This window comes from Geotrypetes seraphini, chromosome 5, assembly GCF_902459505.1.
Source record: "Geotrypetes seraphini chromosome 5, aGeoSer1.1, whole genome shotgun sequence".
NCBI classification, from domain to species: Eukaryota; Metazoa; Chordata; class Amphibia; order Gymnophiona; family Dermophiidae; genus Geotrypetes; species Geotrypetes seraphini.
Genome location: NC_047088.1, coordinates 223,751,523 through 223,771,594, shown reverse-complemented (window position 1 = coordinate 223,771,594; position 20,072 = coordinate 223,751,523). Strand labels below are relative to the sequence as shown.

The 20,072-nt window shown below is 39.0% G+C and overlaps 1 protein-coding gene across 1 annotated transcript in view; it reads left to right on the top strand.

Moving 5' to 3' along the window:
* KIF5C (kinesin family member 5C) overlaps positions 1–15,031 on the top strand; it is a 242,236-nt gene extending 227,205 nt beyond the window's left edge. The window contains exon 26 of the mRNA XM_033946311.1: positions 10,535–15,031. The gene's annotated coding sequence lies outside the window, so the exon portion shown is untranslated. The remainder of the gene's footprint in view (positions 1–10,534) is intronic.
* The last annotated feature ends 5,041 nt before the right edge of the window (positions 15,032–20,072 follow it).

Sequence of the window (20,072 nt, the reverse complement as noted above, 5' to 3'; positions counted from 1 at the left end):
CTTATACAGACAGTCCCCGAGTTACAGACGCCCGACTTAACTCATACTTAAGAACACGGTTGCGGCTTCATTTGATTTCACTGAGGCAGTATTTCCAGTGGCCTAGACTCCTACTCTTCTCCTGCAGCAGATTCAGGAATGACGCAGTACCTGCTTAGAGGGAACACTGGTAGGGACAGTTGTCTGTTTCATAGGCAGCGGAATGCTTTTTTTTTTTTTTTTTTGGGGGGGGTGCCCAAAAGCTCCACCCCCAGACCCGCCCAAACTCTGCTGCTGACTCCACTCCCCATAATAATAATACTAAGTGTAATGCAATTTCTTCCATCCATTCTTCATATACATACAATGTAATCTTATTAATACATAATGGTAACCATAAAATTAAAAAAAACCCACAAAGCACACTGTATGCAGAGAAAATGTTAATTATAATTTATATTCAGAGTTTCAAAGATGTCAAGGCAGATGACTATAAAATATGCAATGTCACCTCAGTAACAACTATAGAAAAATAGACAAATATAGTGCAAAATATAGACAGCCGATATAAATTCTCAAAACTGACACATTTTGATCACTAAATTGAAAATGAAATTATTTTTTTTTTCTACCTTTGTTGTCTGGTGATTTCATGAGTCTCTGGTTGCACTTCCTTCTGAGTGTGCATCCAACATTTCTTTCACAATCCAGCCCCATCCCCTTTGGGTCCAGGTCTCTCTCTCTTTTCCCTGTTAGAGTCTCCAGATCCAATGTCGGTTCTCCTTTGTACCTACTACCACCTTTGTTCCAGGTCTCCCTCTCTCTCCCTTCTCTGTTATGATCTTCCATCTCTCTGTTCTTCCTCAGGGTCTCCCCCCCTCTGTCTGCACCTCCCATTGTCCTGCCTCCTTTCTTTCCCCTTTGGTTCAGGCTTTCTCTCTCTCTGTCTTTCTTCTGCTTACAAACCCCCCACCCCTGGTCTTTCTCTGCCTCTCTCTCCTTCCCTCCTCCCCCTCACTGCCTTCCAGCCTTTGTCCCATCTCCTTCCCCGAAGCCAGCCTGCCTGGCCTACTGCCGCCGATCCTTCCTTCCCTCCGGTCTGCCGCTGAAGCCAGTCTACATGCCTTCCTGCCATGCCAAAGCCTGGCCTACCTGCTGCCGATTCTTTCTCCCGCCACCCGCTGCTGCAGCAAATCCAAGAATGGAATGGAAGAGCCAGGCGTGTGCAGTGGCTGGCCTGGACCTTCTCTCCGACATCAGAATTGACGGCGGGGAGAGGCTTGTGGGCTGGCAGTGTGCATTCGCTACACGTGCCTGGCCCTTCCCTTCCTGCAGTTACAGCGGTGGCGAGCAGGGTGCAGCGGCGGCAGCGGGTGGTGGTCAGCCAACGTACCCCCTGACCTACAGGATGGGCAATTTTTGGGGAGACCATGGCCCCTGTGCCCCCACCCTCCGTTCTGACACCAATGGGCTGTTTTGTCAGCTGGGAGCAGAAGTAAGCAGCAGGAACCTTAAAATCTACAAGTTCTGAGTTGCATACAAATCCGACTTAAGAACAGCTTTAAAATGCAACTTCTTTTTAACCCAGGGACTGACTGTATATAAAATCTAATAAAACCATGTGTCGATAAAAATCTACATCAGGGATTAACAAAGCACATACACTGCCATTATTGTCAGTCTTACAAGCGTTCAGCACAGTGGTCTTACAAAAGAATAGATATTTGGAGACATCACCTCATAATTGGTAATTCTGCTTTATTAACCCTTCCTTGATGCAGATTTTTAAAAATCAAATAACTAATAGGAAAAGCAATAAACATGTTATCTTGGAAAGAGCATTAACTAAGATTCACCAGGTTAAACTTCACTAAGACCTATATTGAAATGAGATAGATTGAAAATGTGCTGCTAAATATCATTGATCAAGCAATAAAACTTCATATAATTGATCTTTTTAATTAAACATTAGCAAATCTGGAATTTAAATTTAGATAAGTTATCAAGTTAAATATTATCAACTTCCTTATTTGGTTAGGAAATTAGTGACTTGTTGATAAGATAGCATTCCGTAATGATCTATCAATCACTCTTCACCAACTTAGACATGATAATAATTATGTAATGGTTTTGTGTGCTAAATACCAGTCCAAATTTTATGGAAAGTTGTTTTTTTTTTCTTTTTGTTAGTCAAGCAGCTGGAACCATATACATATGGGAAAACAGACAATGAAAAGAGGTGGGCCCCTAAGGTCATGACCCTAAGGTTCTGCCCAACACGGCATCAACAACTAAATAGCTTGGAGGTGAAGCTGGATATGGTCATTTGACCCTTCCAGTGAAAAGATATTCTGCTGCCCATGTACTTATATAGTAATGCATTGGTGCAAAAAAAAAAAACCCAACAAAAATGAAAAACAACAAAACATTCCAAAGACAAAAGCAGTATATTTGCAGTAACTACTCATTTCATCCCACCCTACCTAACAGTAGTCATATGGTCAAAATAGTTAGCTTCATTAAAAAAAAGAAAAAAGTATTCATTGGGTCGACAAACCCAACAAAGATAGTCTCTAGCAGTTGTTCTCAACCTCATGGCATACCCAGCTAGTTAGATTTTCAGAATGTCCACAGTGAATAAGTCTGCAGGCACTGCCTTCTTTTTTTAGGTGCCATCGACTCATGCTTATGTCCTAGCGACTTGATGAGTTACAGATCTGAAAAGAAGTTGGTTTTATGCTAGTCCAGTAAGATCCTCCAGTTTGATCCTCATGATCGTTTTCAACGTGTCCAGCCATCTGATTTCAGGTTGCCCTCTTCGCCTAGTTCCTTTGATCTTCTCAAACATGATGTCCTTCTCCAATGATCTTTCTCTTCTGACGATGTGATCAAAATAAGACAGTCGTAACTTCATCATTAGGGCTTCTAGTGACATAGCCAGTTTGATCTCTTCCAGAATTGATTTGTTAGTTTTTCTGGCGGTCCATAGCATGCATAAAATCCTTCTCCAACATCAAAGCTCAAATAAGTCAATCTTCTTTCTGTCTTGTTTTCACAGTGTCCAGCTTTCGCATCTGTAATTTTCTCAGTGGTCAATTACAGATGCACTGCCTTCTTGGTTTATAAATCTATGCCATACATACTCATTGTGGATATCTTGAAAATCTAAATGGCTGGGTATGCCCTAAGAACTGGGTTGAGGACCACTGGTCTAGGAATTAAGCAGTAAACAAAATCCTTGCCTTATGTGGAAATGTCCTAGTATGCCACCCAGACATTTTGAAAACTTTTCCATTACCTCACAGAAGTTGGTGCTTTTATTTTATTTTTTTAACTGAGTCATGCTTGGTGATTCTAGCAAATGCTGATTGGTCAAAATACTTTTTTTTTGTAAAGCAAGAAAAGATGTTTCTTAATCAATAATTTTACACCCTCCCCTCCAGAGGACAGGTAAACAAAAAAAGTCTTGAAATAATTGCATCTAGGTGGAATGAATAACAGTGATATCTAGAAGATGCTGGACAGCTGAACTCCAAATGTGCTGGACTGCAGGACAAGACTAGAAAGCATGACCCAGCGCGACATCTATCATTTTACACTTTTGGACAGTCATTAATCTCTGATTACACTTCACCCAGATATGCATTCCCCCAAAAAATATGTTCCCATGATAAATTGAAATTGCCATTCTGTAAGAAAAGCTTGTCTCATATATTCTACCAATAATTAAATTCCAACAACCTTCAGAACCGAACCAGACTTTGATATAAAACACACACAAGGAAACTGACTCATGTAACCACACCATTGCCACCATGGCACTAAGTACACTACCAACCTCCAGTTAATGACTATAGCAGACTCTGCCTCATGGCATCATTCAGCAAACTGTATTAGCTCTTTCGCTGTATTGTATCCCTTCTCTGTATGCTTATGTAATGTACTTCCTGCAGCATCTCTGAATTATACCAAATTATCTCGTTAACTGCATGAATTGACAATCTCTACCTTTTAGAATCCCAAGGTTCTATAATGTATCTCTACTGCATTCTTGCAATGCACTAAACTATCTCCATAAATTGTACTGTAAGTCGCCTTGAACCTTTAGCCATAGCACAACTCATAAATTCAAAATTAGATTAGATTAATATTGTTTTTTTTACAGCCATTCACTCAGGACAATCCATGGATCTGAACCCAAATCTTGGTTCCACTTGATTAAGGCAGCAAAATTATTGGATAGCGTAAGAGGTTTTTGTGATCGGTTATTCTAGACTTTGTGTGCCACTGTGAAACATTCCTCCTTGGGCTCAGTTACATTGCCCTTGAGTTTATGCTTACTTAAGGGATCCTTGTAAAGCCTGATTTGTAAACATGTAAAATAAAACAGGATTAGACAAATGAAAGGTCAACAAAGGGTTTGATCTGACCACAGTCGTTGATGATATCTGCAATGTTTTGCAAGCCTTTGTTGTGCCACCTGATCAGGGTACTGGCTTGTGTGCCTGGAAGAAAGTCCAGGTTACCTTGGCGTAAAGGGTTTACCCTAGAATCAGTAGTAACTATCTTTTACAGTGCTGCATATATTTAGTAGCGCTATAGAAACGATTATTATCAGTAGTAGTAGTAGTAGCATATACCAGATTCATCTCTTTCTCAGGCCATGTCTAGTTACATTTTGTGGCAATTGGCTAAAGAGATGTTTATAAGACATAGCAAAGAGCTAATAGAGCGACATGCATGTTTATTCTGTATTGAGGTTAGGCATTGTTAGGTGGCTATGGTAGTTAAATCTTGTAGTGTTATGTCTACTTTTAATTTTTAATTCTTGCATTACAATTTCTTATTATTTAGTGATCTTTTTTAACATTACACCTCATTATGTATTTGCAGTTTTAATCCACAAATTCACTTTTAGGACCAATAGGGTATATAATAATCCCCTTAAAATTACATGTCTCATTCTCCCTATTCCTCTTCACTGTTCATCACCATTCACGTTTTAATTGTCTGGCCAGACTCTTATGCACATATATGTAAACTTGTAGTTCGGTGTTCTCACGTGGAATCAGAGGAATGCGTTTTTTTGCGTCCAAATTTTTAAATTTACACTCTTTTCCTATTTACAAATTTCACATCACTTTCTCAAAGTCCTTATTTCGTTCATGATATAGCACTAGTCATCATTTTGTCAATATAAATACACAATCCACTCACTATTCACTTTTCTTATTTTATCTTTTCACATAGCATATATTACAGTTTTCCTGTGACCATACACATTTTCTCCATAGGATCCCTAGATGTATTTATGTGGATTACTTGTTTGTTTCAATAAATCCAACACTTGGATAGCGATTCTCCACAAATTTTTGTTTTCTCATTCAATTTTCTATACAGTTCTCCCAGGGGAGTTCAGAACGGTTTACATGAATTTATTCAGGTACTCAAGCATTTTTCCCAACTGTTCCGGCAGTCTCATAATCTGTCTAACGTACCTGGAGGCAATGGGGGGATTACATGACTTGCTCAGGGTCACTAGAAGCAGCGTGGGTTTGAACCCACAACCTCAGGGTGCCGAGGCTGTAGCTTTAACCACTGCGCCACACTCTCCCTCTGGGTAGCCAGGGATGGTTTGCTGAAAGGGGCATCATGAGATTTGAATCTAGATACATGGCAACATACGTGAGCTGTGATACCTGTATGAACTGCATTTCCAAAATAAAAAACAAGCAATAATCAGTGTGCATCAACAATAGTAGATCTTTATCTAGTAAAAAAACAGCATAATTATATCATTCAAAGATTTAAAAAGGGGAGTGTGTGGAGCAGTGGTTAAAGCTACAGCCTCGGCACCCTGAGGTTGTGGGTTCAAACCCATGCTGCTCCTTGTGACCCTGGGCAAGTCACTTAATCCCCCATTGCCCCAGGTACATTAGATAGATTGTGAGCCCGCCTGGACAGACAGGGAAAATGCTTAAGAATCTGAATAAATTCATGTAAACCGTTTTGAGCTCCCTTGGGAGAACGGTATAGAAAATTGAATTAATAAGTAAATAAAATAAATAAATTTAGGACGATATTAACTTTCATTTTATCTTTCAGCATCATATAACATCTACCACTGGCACTGATTCACTGTAACATAGTGAAATAGCAAATGACAGCAGATGAAGACCAGAACAGTCCATCCAATCTGCCCAATATGTATACACCTTATAAATTCATATAAATTGTCTTTTTTTTCTTTGCCATTAACTGTAAAGTTCACCCAATACTGTCCATCGGGTTCCAGCTACTGGAATTACCATCAAAGCTCACTCCAGCCTATCCAAACCACCTCTTTGTTTGCAGGATACAGACTGTAGAGTCTGCTCAACACACACCTCATGTTCCAGATTACTGTAGTTCCTGTCAAAGTCCTCCCTAGCCCATTCTAAACTAAATTGCCACTTACAGGACACAGAACTGCTGCTTTGTTTCCAGGGGAGTGTAGCACAGTGTGACTTTCAATCAATCAATCAGCCATAGGTTTCATGGTACTTGCAATCCTGTAATGTGTAAAACTTAATATCAGGGAGAGATAAACCCCCTACTCTTGAGTGTTCAGCATTTGCTGACATCTCTTTGACATAAAAAGAGAGGGATTTTGAAAAAGAGAATTACCTCGGTTCACTGCTGCACAACCAGATATTTTAAAGGTATGCTTTTTACTAATTGGGGAGGCAGGAGGGAGGTGAGAGTTGTTAGAGTCTGTCCGGACAGGAGGTGGGAGAGATTCCTCCTGTTTTAACCCACTGCTGGACCACCAGGTCTTACGGCAAACCTGGTGGAGGCCTGCCAACAGGTCCGGGTAAGGGGGGTGGGGGCAGGTGGATTCTGACCCGAATATAAACAGAAATACCCATTTTGGGTCATTTTTTGGCCCCAAAATCTCAGCTTTTATTCAAGTATATACTGTACAGTTATTAACCCAATATTTAAAGCATTTTACATTTAGGGACTGATTCTGTAAATGGCACCAGCCTTGTGTCAGTCATGCTTAGGTACTGTATCCATTCCAACAATCTGACTGCTTTTGGGCACTCCCCAATTTTCTTGGTTCCTAACAACTTGAAGGGAATTTGATGCTTCTCCCTGAAGTGGGTAATTGGTGACAGTTGGCTGAGGGAGAAGTTCAGGCAGGCAAACTCAGCGAAATGCCCTCCTCAGGAAGCTGCAGTCCTCCAACTGCAAATGCTGCAGCATGTAGTCCTTCAGCATTCCTTACCATTGAAGAAACCACACAATAATTGTCTGTAGTGATATTTTTCCAGAGAAGCCAATGTAGTGATATTTTTCCATTTGGCCTTCCATTTCCCCATTTGTGTGGGCAATGAGGAAAAATTAAGAACAAAATGTAACTGGAGTTCTGGAGATGAGTCCATATGGCCTCAAGTGCTGGCGGCCATCTTGGTTCCCTCAGACATGTATAGTTTGTTATAGAAAAAGCTTGTGGCCACTCAGTTTTTTAGAATGTTCATATAAACGAAATGTATATGCATATAATTTAATGTATGCAAATAGTCCTATTACATTACATTACATTGATGTCTTCTATCCCGTCCCTATGTTCTCATTGCAAAGATTCTGAAAATCAGACATGCTGGCTGAGTCTCAAAGACTGGTTTGGGAATCATTTGATGTTAGAAGTGATTGAAATCCTGAAAACGTGAAGTGCTGTGTTGGGTCTCTACAAACAAACTCGAATCTTTCTACCTTTTATATGTAGCTCCAAATTAAAGGAGAAGGGCCTAGTCCCTAAGAGCCTCAAATGTCATGCCTCACTGAAGCTCAGTTCTAGCTTAGTCTTGCATTATGAAACATATGAGCTTTCAGCAAACAACAGTCCTTCTGCAGTAGGAATAATTGAGTTCCATGGTCTACTGAAAAAGTTGAAAAGTAACTGGTACCGGTTTTTGTATAAATAAAGCATTCTGTGTAAATATGGGCATGCCTTGTGTTGTTAGGAGCATACCGTAGGCCTGTGATGATACCAAAATGCCTCTCTGCCCTCCCCTCCAGCTTAACATATAGTTTTTTGTTCAATTCTGAATAATTAACTGAAAATGGCTAGCTCTGCTTAGCTTAGCAAACAAAAGAACCGGGGAACTAACCTGTCACTTTTATTGGCATGCTTAAACCGTTCCCACCTAGTAACTGCAGATAACTGTAAGAACATGCAGCACTGCTAAGGTCACATCTACAAAAGAATAGGATTGTTGGACGGTCTATAGACCCTCGCGAGTTCTGAGATCAGATGGTAGTATGCGTTTGATATCTAATCTGGCTGTGAACATAAGATAAGTGGCCATACAATTAAAAATGTTTTCCATGTATGGGTGTTTCCTTTTGGAACAAACTACAGGGTCAATTAAGACTATGTTCAGATTGTTATAGCTTTAAGAGATTGCTTAAGATAAAGCTATTTGTCGATGCATATCTGTGAACTGCTCCCTTGGACTTTATTCTAAATCTGTCTGTAATGACAGTGAAGGATGATACTGAGGTGTCCTCAGGTTGCACTTATTAAGATGTTTTGAAGTATTGTAAAATGTTATGTATGTGGTATTTTTCTGTATGTTATTTTGGAAACTGCTGAGACTCCAGGCGGTATATACATTTTTTTAAAATAAATAAATAAATGGATGAATTTGGTCCTCGTAGGCCATAAACAGTTTTGGTTTTCAGTATTTATGAAATATGTGTGCAGATATATTATATATGGACCAGATTGATATCCATGCTTTGGCCTCCCTCTTTATAACTCTCTCTGTCTGGAATTATGCGTAATGTTTTCACTTAGGATCATAATTAATGGTAAATGAGAGGGACAGCTGTCCTGGGCACTTGTTGGAAAAACAAGTGGCCTGGCATTTGCATGAAGGTGCATTCAAGTTGGAGGGGAAAGGAGAGAGAGGAGGAGGAGGACTGGGGAGCATAAGTAGAGGGAATGAAGGGAGAGAGGAATGGCAAATAGCTTTTCCTTCTCCGTGTGTTAAATAACTAAAGTAAATATATGTAATAACACTTTCAATTTCAATTGATGCTGAAATGTCCAATGGTGTAATGTAAGAACAGCATAGGCTAATAACTCATTCAAACTGAAGGAAAAAGCCTCAGACAAGGGCCCTCCCACCTCCACTGAAGTGGTTTGCTAAAGGTGGTTGAGTAATCACCTCATTGGCAAAAAAACCTTCAATGAAAAGAGCTTTATGCTGTACTTTGCTAGCGAAAACAAAAAATATAGAAGAAAATCTTTTCCACTTATCTTCCGCTGATCGGTACACCGACGGTGGCCAGCGTTTCACAAATCTGCTGCCTCAGGGTGTAGCACGACCAATCAGACTTTAAAGTGGAACGGCGAACGCTGTCAAGTTGGCACTTGGATGTCTTAATCGCTGGGATTCCCAAATGCCGATTTTCAAAGCCATTTTTCTGGACGTCTAGTGAGGCATTTTGCCTGTTGTGTGTCCACAGTTCCGGGAAGCATGCTATGGACATCTTCTGGTGATTATCAAACCTTTCTTAAGATGTCCTGGATGGAACTTAGACATTAAGAGCTAGACCTGTTTTAGAAGTGTCTAAGTCTCACAAAGGTACCCAAACTTACCAGTTGACCACTGGATAAATGAAGGTATGACAGCCCAACATTCCCCCACTGGTCACTAACCCCCTCCCACCTCACAAAACTCTGAATGAAAGAGTACATACCTGTTTCTAGAACAGCAGCACTGGGTAAGGGAAAGCCTAGTAGAGCATCACACAGGTGTCTTAAGTAACCTGGTGGGTGAGGTAGTGAACCATAGAGAGGAGGACCCAAGCCCATAGCCACTCTAACCACTACCTTTCCGGTGTAAAGTGTGAGTCTTCCAAAACCGTACGATATTGCTATATAGGTGCCACCTGCAACTATGAGGGCTATTGGAGTGGTAGACAGTTGGGTTTGCTAGCTGTTATTGCCGTGCTATGGTTGTGTGAAAAGGAGAGTGGGGTGGGGTTAATTAGCAGTACACCATCTTGTGTGAATTTGCTTTTCTTCCAGTTCTTACCTTGGCAGGGAAATAGTTAATTGGGATCTATTGTTAAAGATCAGTGTAATGCATTTTAGTGCCACCATTGAAATATGACATTTACCAAAGGCTAGTACATATATGATGGGGTAGGTAGCCCTGACTGTGCAAGCACATCCACCCCATCCATCCACTCAAACTCCCAGGAGGTGTGAGGGTAGCTGTCTTGACTGCTTATTTGCTTCTTCCTTATTAGAGTTATCAGTTGTGGTGTTTGAACTACGATATTTATTAAACCTCTAAAGAGGATCAAATGTAAATCTATTCAACTATGCATTCTCACAATAAGCATAAGTATGAATATATATTTATTTTCAAGTCGCATATAGTATTTTGAAATTGATACTTTAGTTTAACATAGGAGTTCTTCTAAATGAGAAATTACCATAAGTTGAAACCTTGCCAAGACTTATCCTTTAACATTTTTTTTATCCTTTTGACAGGTAACTCCTCCACCAAGCATGTTAAAGACGAACTTTAACGATTTTTTTCCATCTGTTCTACATTTTATCTACCACGCCCTTACTACGGACATAAGCAGTAAACTAGTTTCTAATTTTTCGAGCTTTGTAGAATCTGTGTACAGAAGTGTTTGATTCAGCTTTTCTTCAGAGGTCTACTCAATGTATCTAACACATCTAGCTACTGTAGGAGACAGTAGATCTATAATTCTGGTTCCTCCTATTGGTCCACTAAGCCTTTGGTGCTGGGAGAAGCTGAAGTTTGTGTAGGCACCAGTATGTTCTTGTGTCATCACGTCTCAGAAATCACGACTTCTGGCATCCAACTTCACTACTCAATGACCACATGCCGCCTTGGGCAGGAAATTTTGTTCGGCGTGACCATCTGATTTATTGTATAATAAGCATTATTTTATATTTTTTAGGGGACAAAGAAACAATGTGCTGCTATATCGTTTATATTAATTTTTAATTTTCAAAGAAAAAAAGGTTCCCTGGAGAAGCATTTTTTTAAAAATACAATAGGAAGATCTTGCATTTCAATAATCGGAGTCTGTAGAGATTCTTCACTAAAGATTGATAATCACTGATGGCAACAAATGGTTTCTCACCCTATTGAAACTTCATTGCATTATGTCCAGACTTGGAAGCTCGATGTTCACATTAACTCAAATGGGAATGGGAATATTTTCACCTGGTGTGATATTCTTATTGCCATATTTACAAAGACTTATTCTCCCTTGCTTGTAGACATGACTGAAACTGATGTCTTGTCATAAAGGTCTTTGTTGACGCTGAGTCCTATCCTGTAAGTTTGAGTAGGATATGTAAGCTTCAAGAAAATCTATCAAAATTCTGGCCTGATATGCTTTGATGGATAATACCCCCAAAGGGATTCAGTATCTCTGTATATATTGCTGAATATGGTCTTTGATTTTTTTTTAACGTAGGTTAAAAAAATAGGAATCCCTATATAAAAGACAACATATTCAAACAGTACTGTAAATTATTACTAACTGCTATTAAGGTTCTGAATGTAGTTGCTGAAGTAACAGGCTTTTTATGTTTCTCCTCATATTCTGTTGACAGGTCTTGAATTTCTAATACACTCGAATGCAGAAATACACCGTTTGCTCAGCTAGAAACAATTTTTTTTTTTTGGCAGCATTTACAGGGATACGAGATGTAGAAATTATTTTTCCCAAAGTCTTAAAGTAAGGAAGTAACAAGGTTATGAATGTAAATCAAACTTGACGCAGCTCCACCATCCATCGGTTCATTTCATTCATAAGATACCGTCAGGTGCGCGAGATAAAATCCCGTTCATCTCTAAAGATGTTTTCAGTTCTATTTTTTACAGGTCATCAGTGACTGGAAGACAGAATAATTATTTTTCTTGCCTGTTGCTGCTGCACATCTGTGAATCACCATGTTTGAATAATGAATTTTATGATGATTGAAAGTTTTTTTTTTTTTTAAATTATTAAGGTGCATTAAGCAGTAAACATTGGAATTAGCCTATGGTTAAATATTAACTCAGTAAGTTGACCCAGCACATACTAATTTCCATGTCAACTGCTTAACAGGGAATGGGTGTGACCTGCACCTTGCAGTTAATGCACAGTAACATATCAACCCCCTGTTTTACTAAGGTGCGCTAACCGATTAGCGCGCACTAAACACTCACACGTCCATAGACTAACATGCACACGTTAGCGTTTAGCGTGCGCTAAATCAATTAGTGTGCACTAATCATTTAGCGCACCCTAGTAAAACAGTCAAGTAGCAGATAATGCAGAACATATAATACCACCTCATTAGGTGACATTAAGAGCATCTGTATTATCTGCAATGCAGCTAACATGCGCTAAATATATTTTTTTTCTCTGCATTAATTGTATGGGTAGGTGGTAAGAATACCCATAACAGTTAACACAGATGTTTTGCAGTTACCTCTTGGCAATTTGTGCAATTACGGTACAGTGATTGCAAAACTTTATTGCACTTTAGTAAAAGGGCCCTTGAATCTTCAAATAGATTACTGTGGGGACTTTTTGCTAAACTGCGCTATTCATATGGTTTGCTAGTGTACAAATGCGTTGAGGGGCTTTGTGGTAATGTAGCTGTTACTGTGTGGTAAATCACACACTTTAGTACTTTTTTGTGAAGGAGCACAGCATAGGTGGAGAGTGGGCATGGAAGGCATTTGGTAGTTAGCATGCGATAAGTGTAGAAGGTGGGAAGTGCCTCTGCAGTAAATGCACACTGATTGCAATGCATGAATGGGGAATTTTACCCTTTTCCACCTCAATGGTTGCCGCATTAAGGGATTCTTTTACAAAGCCACAGCAAATGCATCAAAGCCCGTTCGGTTCCTATGGGCTTTGGTGCATTTGCCGTGGGAGAGCTGCTATTGCGGCTTTGTAAAAGGAGCTCATAATTTGCAGCTACCATGGGGGGGGTCAAGTCCCATGTTAAGCCACAGCGATTGCAAATTTTACTGCGGCATAATAAAAAGGCCCCCGTCTGAATGAACATAGCACTTAGATTTATTAACAGGTTACTTTGTAAAGCTGAGTATGTGGTTTCAGACACATTTGCTGCTGTTTACAGTGATATACACAAGCTGCTGAATGCGGTGTCTTGGTAGAAATGACCAAATATGCTCAGCCACAGAAAATATTTACACATTTTATTGTGAAAAGCTATTAGAAGATATCTTTGGTAGCAGGTATGTTTTGATATAATGGAACATTAACCCCCCCCCCCCATTTTTTTTTTCTTTTTTTAACAAAACCGCTCATATGAGCGTTGGAGCTGTTACCGCCGTGGCCGGCATTAAATATCGCGCTATGGTTTTGTAAAAGGGAGGTAAATTACTTTTCATACATTTCTTCAATGTGTTATTTTTACTATATTTTTTTAAAATTACTTTTTATTAATATTTCTTTATTAATTTTCATGAATTTGGCACAAGAACAAAGACTGAAATACACTGTAAGGCTGAATGACCTCAAGATTGCATTTGCTGCCCGATTAGTCTGTGGGTTGGCCTTTTTGAGAGAAAGAAGGTGCAGGGTGGTGGTGTCATTTTGGAGTCCTTTTACTAAGGCACGCTGATATAGCACACGCTAACCTTATATTCTATGGGCACCTTAGCATTTAGCGCATGCTGAATTGGTTAGCACGCCTTAGTAAAAGGACCCCTTTATTACACACCTATATTATATTATACCCAGATAATTTAGAACCGAGTTGCTGCAGCATTCTATCTATGCAGTACGCTTGCTTTAATGTCCACTTCCATTGCTGAAAGTTATTTCCAAGAAGTTTTAAAGCTGTCTCTTCACCTCATCAGGCTTCTCAAATCACTTTTCGTGCATTTTCAGATGCTGCACAATGTAATGGATTAGAAAACCAAACGCAATTTTTTTTTCCCACAGTCTGACATCATCAGGTGATGACAATCTATTGTTTGATAGTTGTAGAAAGAACAGCTGAGCTTGGCTAGTGTCACCAGAGAATCATTTTTAACCCCATTCAGAATCTATTTGCTCTGAAAAAAATGAGCAACTCATCTTTGAACAATTATGTTTATATTTTTCATAGGTAAGACCACCAACCCTATTTAAATGCAGCCTTTCAGCTCTAGCACCTTGTTTGGGATAGTTCTCTTAAGTCCTTATTAAGTTGGCTTTGACTTCACTTAGTGATACAGTGGTTAGGCTAGTAGCTGATCAGCCAGTCAGTTGATCTAACCCGCTGCAAATCCTAGGCGGACTTCAAGATAACTTTCATACAGCACACAAGATAACTATTCAAGAACTATGGCTAGCCTGGAGAAAAGGTTGCACCATAGGACTGCATTCCAAAACGAGACCTGCATTCTTGTTTGTATACTGAATTTATTACGTTTAAGATGGCTTATGAGACACATTTTGCACATTATGACAAGTTATATTTGGATCAATTCAGATATATTGAAGAGAAATCATATAAACTGTATCTGAGGACGTGTAATGAATTAATTTTGCCACTTATCTAGTGCTGATGCTGCTACTTAGCTGCTGGGTGATTGATTTATTTTCCCTCTCTGTTAGGGACACTATTCTATGTTTTCTGTACCCACAAGAACTTTCCAATGACCTACAGTATTAAGACAACTGTGCCTGAACATGACCAAATATAGCTGTCTATGAAATGATTGAAACAAACTTCTCAAATCTAAAGGAGTTTAAAACATGAGAATATAAATATTTACAAAAATAGAGCTGGTCAATGCAATGATTTTAAAATTCAATAGAAAATGGTTGACGGAGGCACACACACTGTTGACTTATCGTTTTCCCTAAATTCAGGATTCACTCGTCATGTGATTTGCATTTCTCAGGTTCTACCCTGGTATGGGGAAGGGGTAAAATGCGGACCTCACGGACCTGATGGACCTCGCGGATCTAAACCCGCACGTCCTTAAAAATCTGAGGTCCGTGCCGCCTGTAGTTAGTTTTAGTTTATGGCTCTGACAGACCTCGGTGACAATTTTGTGCTGACGGATCCGTCTCAGCATAGGGAGGGGAAAGTATTAGGATCTGTCAGCGCTACAATGTCACCGAGGTCTGTCAGAGCCGATTTACTGGGGCTGCAAGAAACCAGTTTAAATGATTCGTTTTGGAGCCGCTCCAGCACTAGTCTCTGGCTCTGACAGACATCGGTGACGTTTTAGCGCTGACGGATCCTAATACTTTTCCCTCCCTATGCTGAGATGGATCCGTCAGCACTAAATTGTCACCGAGGTCTGTCAGAGCCATAAACTAACTACAGGTGGCACGGACCTCAAATTTTTAAGGACGTGCGGGTTTAGATCCGCGAGGTCCGTCAGGTCCGCGTTTTACCCCTTCCCCCTGGTATGTGTTCTGAAACATATATGTAATCATGAAAAGGGGATAAGGGTCGAGACTATTCAGGGTGCATCCAAAACATGTTTATTCCAGGTTACAACACTGTGCAGGATCATCCACACCTCAGTTTTATTTAACACACACAAAGAAGCAAAACAAACATATCATTTTATTTGGTGTCATGTCATTTGAAAAATTGTTGTGGTTTTTTTTTTTAAAGTTTAAAGCTTTATCGGTGATTGTAAGCTTTGATGAAAATTTTTAACAAGATATTTTCTTCATTGGAATAGCTGCTATGAATTCTTACTGCAGGATCGAATGTACTCTGTTTACTATCCAGCTCTATTGAGCCCCTGAACTAAATGTGGGTATGATGCTATCTCAGCAAATACAAGCATTAGTTTCCCCACTTCAAAAACTCAAAATAATTTGTCCTTCCTTTTATAGAAATGCTTATTCAAAACATGGGAGAAGATGTGTGAGAATGGAGTGTTCTCTAGAATTGTACATGTCCTAGTTTGTAAAATGTGTGATGTGTACCGCAGCTGTGTATTTTCTTGGCTGTCTGTGCCTGTACAGTAGTGTTTAATTTAGGAAAGACGAATATTAAATTGTGGAAACGTTTGATGGTATTAGGAAAAAAAAAAATCAAATTTACACTTGCATCATGAGATGCCTTATTGTACTGAATTCTCGAAAGTGGGTCGGAAACCCTGGGGAACAAGTCTGTTAACCTTAACTCCAAAATGCTGTCCATTTAAGATGTGTGGATACACTGGCAGGCTGCATGATGTACACTTAGAAAATGTTAAAGTGAAAAATAAAATTGAATTAAAGTTTATCATATTAATTTGTATGTGTCTGGTGTATAAATCACATTGAACAATCTCTTTCCTGCCACATTTTACACTGAAATCAATACTTCATTTTACTACTAAAGATTGGGTCCTAACGCCAAGATTTCATTATGAGAATCACTTTTTTAGGCGTACATATCTTGAAAAAAAAAAACCAAGAGCACACTCATCGATGGTGTGTACATGTCCATCTGTATGCATGTGTTTGGGTGCATGAATGGCTGCTAAATCGTAGTGAAGGGGCCACACCCATCACATGTCATTGAAAGGTGGAACTGAACAGTGAGAGTTTGTTGGAACCCAAAGCTTTAACTATTGAAAATGCTAATGTTCTAAGAAAATTAGAAGAGCAAATTAATATGAACACTGATGAGATTCTGGTAATAATGGTCTTAAATGGATGAGTAAGGCAAAATATGTCTGTGTGCAGTTGAAGAGGTGAGTTCCAAAACCTGTTAAGTACAAGTTCTCTTCAAAAATGAGTTTATAGCCATAGAATGTGTTAAATTAGCGCTGAAAAGCATTTATTGCCAAGGTATTTGATAGCGCGGAAAAAAAATCTTATGTTGGCTAAAATTCCTGAAAATAAAAACTTGCATTTATTCAGATAATTTTTTTTTTTGTACTTAACACGTTTTGGAACTCACCTCTTCAATTACTTTGGCATGTACCTTTCCATCTTATTTTCCCATGTGCAAATTGGTAGCTCTTGAGATGAGTTTAAACAGACCTAACAGAAGTGTTGTTTTTTTAGTAGTTCAGAAACCAGTTCTTCCTGAACATCTAAAATCTGTTATCTTGCAATCTGAATTGAGCCAATCTCTCCTTTCAGGAAGCAGGTGAACGCCTGGCTCATCATCCATGCCTTTAATACATGGATTGACTATACATTCATTCTGCACCAGGACTAGCTTGCCACACACACTAACTAAATCAGTTCCCGATAGCTTCTTTAACGGTATAAACAATTTGCCTTGAGTTTAGCCTCCCATCTCAACACAATCTGTACCATCTATCTTGTCCTCATCTAATATCTGCATTTGAGCCTTCGGCTATAGAATAAGTTGTATTACAGAAAAACATTAGTGTCATATCTGTTGTTTGAATGTTCTGATTTGTGCTTATTAGAAGCTACATAACTGTTATGTCTCCCTTTTAGTATGGATTATATCTCTCTCATTTGAATTTCAGTGCTGTTAATAAGTATATTTTGGAAACTGTTCATGGTAGTCCTATTAAGTTTTAATTTATTGATGTTGGCATTACCTCAATCATTATATTTGCTTAGATTTGGTCGTTTTACCACTGTTATACTGTTAACAAAATTGGAAGTTTTATGTTGCATTATACCTGCCATACACCTCCTTCGGTGAATCTCTTCATAAATCCAAATAAAATAAATCGATTAATTAATGCTGCCTTTTACTAAACTGTAGTAGAGCTTCTTAACATGGGCCGGCGAGGTAAATGTTCTGACACTCATAGGAATTGAATGAGTGTTGGAGCATTTACCTCGCCGGCTCATGGAAGCTCTACCATAGTTTAGTAAAAGGAGCCGTAAATTATCATTTCCAGCTTATAATTCTGAGACATTCCATGCTTTCCCAGTAATGAATATTGCCAGACTCCATTGACAAGCCAAGACCCTCTTTTATCAAGCTGCGGTAGAGCGTTTTAGCGCGGGCCAGTGAGGTAAATGCTCCAACGCTCATAGGAATTGAATGAACATCAGAGCATCAGGAAACATTTGTATGTATAGTGTCAGTATTCATTTAGGTGGATGGCATAAAAAGAAGTCAGAACGTTAACTGAATAACTCAGCTTGATAATTATAACCTTATTATAGGTTGGCTATTCTGTTAAATTAAGTAAATGTCAACAGATTCTTATAAAACATTTCCTAGATTATTGTATGAAGCTCAAAGGTATGAATGAGTGACCCCCATGGCTATGGAGAATACATTAGTTACCCATTGTAATACATATTGCCTTCAAACTATGCAGATTTTTATTTTAGACTTTAGAGTACTTTATGGATTGGCTCCATCAAACATGCAATTCTTGTTAATTTAGCACAAAGATAATTATGTAAAGCAGTTTGGCTTCTTATTAGCTCTACATCAGCAATGAAAGTGAAACAAGTAGGTTTCTACCTCTGATTCACTATGTAACACGATTTTTGTTCCTAAGCAGTAAGTGTAATTTCCTAATTGCTCATGCCTAAAAAGTATAGACAATGTCTGTTCTTTCCATAAAACTTTCCTTTTGTTGACCAGGGTAGTCAAATTTTGCAATTTTACATATTTTCATTCTTATAAAGTCATAAAAAGCAACATTTGAATCACAACATGTATTTATATTGAAGTTATACAAAGATGACCACAGAAGATTTAGAAGTGAGTAGTTTTTTGAGATTATTATAAGTCACTTTCACAAATCAGTCCCCAGGTGTAGTCTCGCATCATGTTCTTATTACATTGTCCTTGTTCTCCTTAAATGTCTCAAGATGAGCATCAAGGACATGGTCTTTGAGAGACATCCTAAAGCCTATTTTACTGTAATTCTTCACCAGATTGTCAACCAACTCCATTTAGTTATCGGCCTTGTGATTATCCAGGAAGCCTCAATCTACTGCGACAAAGCTGTTCCAAGTTGCTTTCTCCTTCCTGTTAGCTTCTTGGGAAATTCCTTGCACGCCAGGATCTTTATCTGTGGTCCGATGAAGACACCAGCTTTAACCTTTGCCTCAGATAGATTAGGGAAGATGTCTTGAAGGTACTTGAAGACTGCCAACTCCTTATCTAGAGCTCTGACAAATTGTGGAGTGGTGACAAAATATAACAAGAAAATATAATAGATGATAATTTGGGAAATGCACTACCCATTTATAAATCAGCTCTGTATAATATTCAAGAACATATATTTAGAACATTAAGGAAGAACTAGGATCTGATTTTATAAAGCAAGTTTATTTACAATATTATATAGGCAATAAATTTAGCTCTGGAAATTTAGGGATCTTTACAGAAGGAGAATGTGTCATAAGATAAAATATTGTTAGAGAGATTGACTGATTAATTATATTGGAAGAAAATAACTTACTCTGGTAATGGAGGCAGAGAATGACACGGGAACAAATTTTTCTCCATCCCCATAGGAACTCATTTTCCTGTCCCATCCCCATGAGTTCTTTTCCTGTCCCTGCTCCATTCCTGCAAGCTCTGTCCTCATCTGCAGAAATCTCAAACACTTTAAAACCATGTGTTCAAGGCGTCTATGGTTAAGGCAGAGCTTAGAGGAATGGGGCAGGGACAGTGACAAAACTTGCGGGGATGGGGACAAATTTGTCCCTGTGTCATTCTCTAAATGGAGGTCTTATGTCTGTAGAGAATAGCTTGAGGAGATGATAGTCACTTGCTGGAAGAAAAGTTCTTCAGTTGCAGAATAGCTGGGAGTGGAACATGGAGACTTAAATGCAGAGTATCCAGCATGGTATGTTGCAAGTCCAGCAGTGATCCCAAGAAAGAAGGGAGTTTAGGTGAATCTACCCTTTTATGGGCTATAGGAGCTGAAAGTTAGATGATATGTAGTTATCTAATCAGGATTCAGGAACAGTTCAAAACTGGTTTCTATTCTGAGTCTTGGTGATGTCATCTGATTTGGTTGGTCATATGCTGCCCAGCTGGGCAGAGCCCTGAAGAGATTTTGAGAGTCATTGTCTGGAAATGTCCAGTGGCTTTTGTCTCATTCCAACTTCTGATTGCT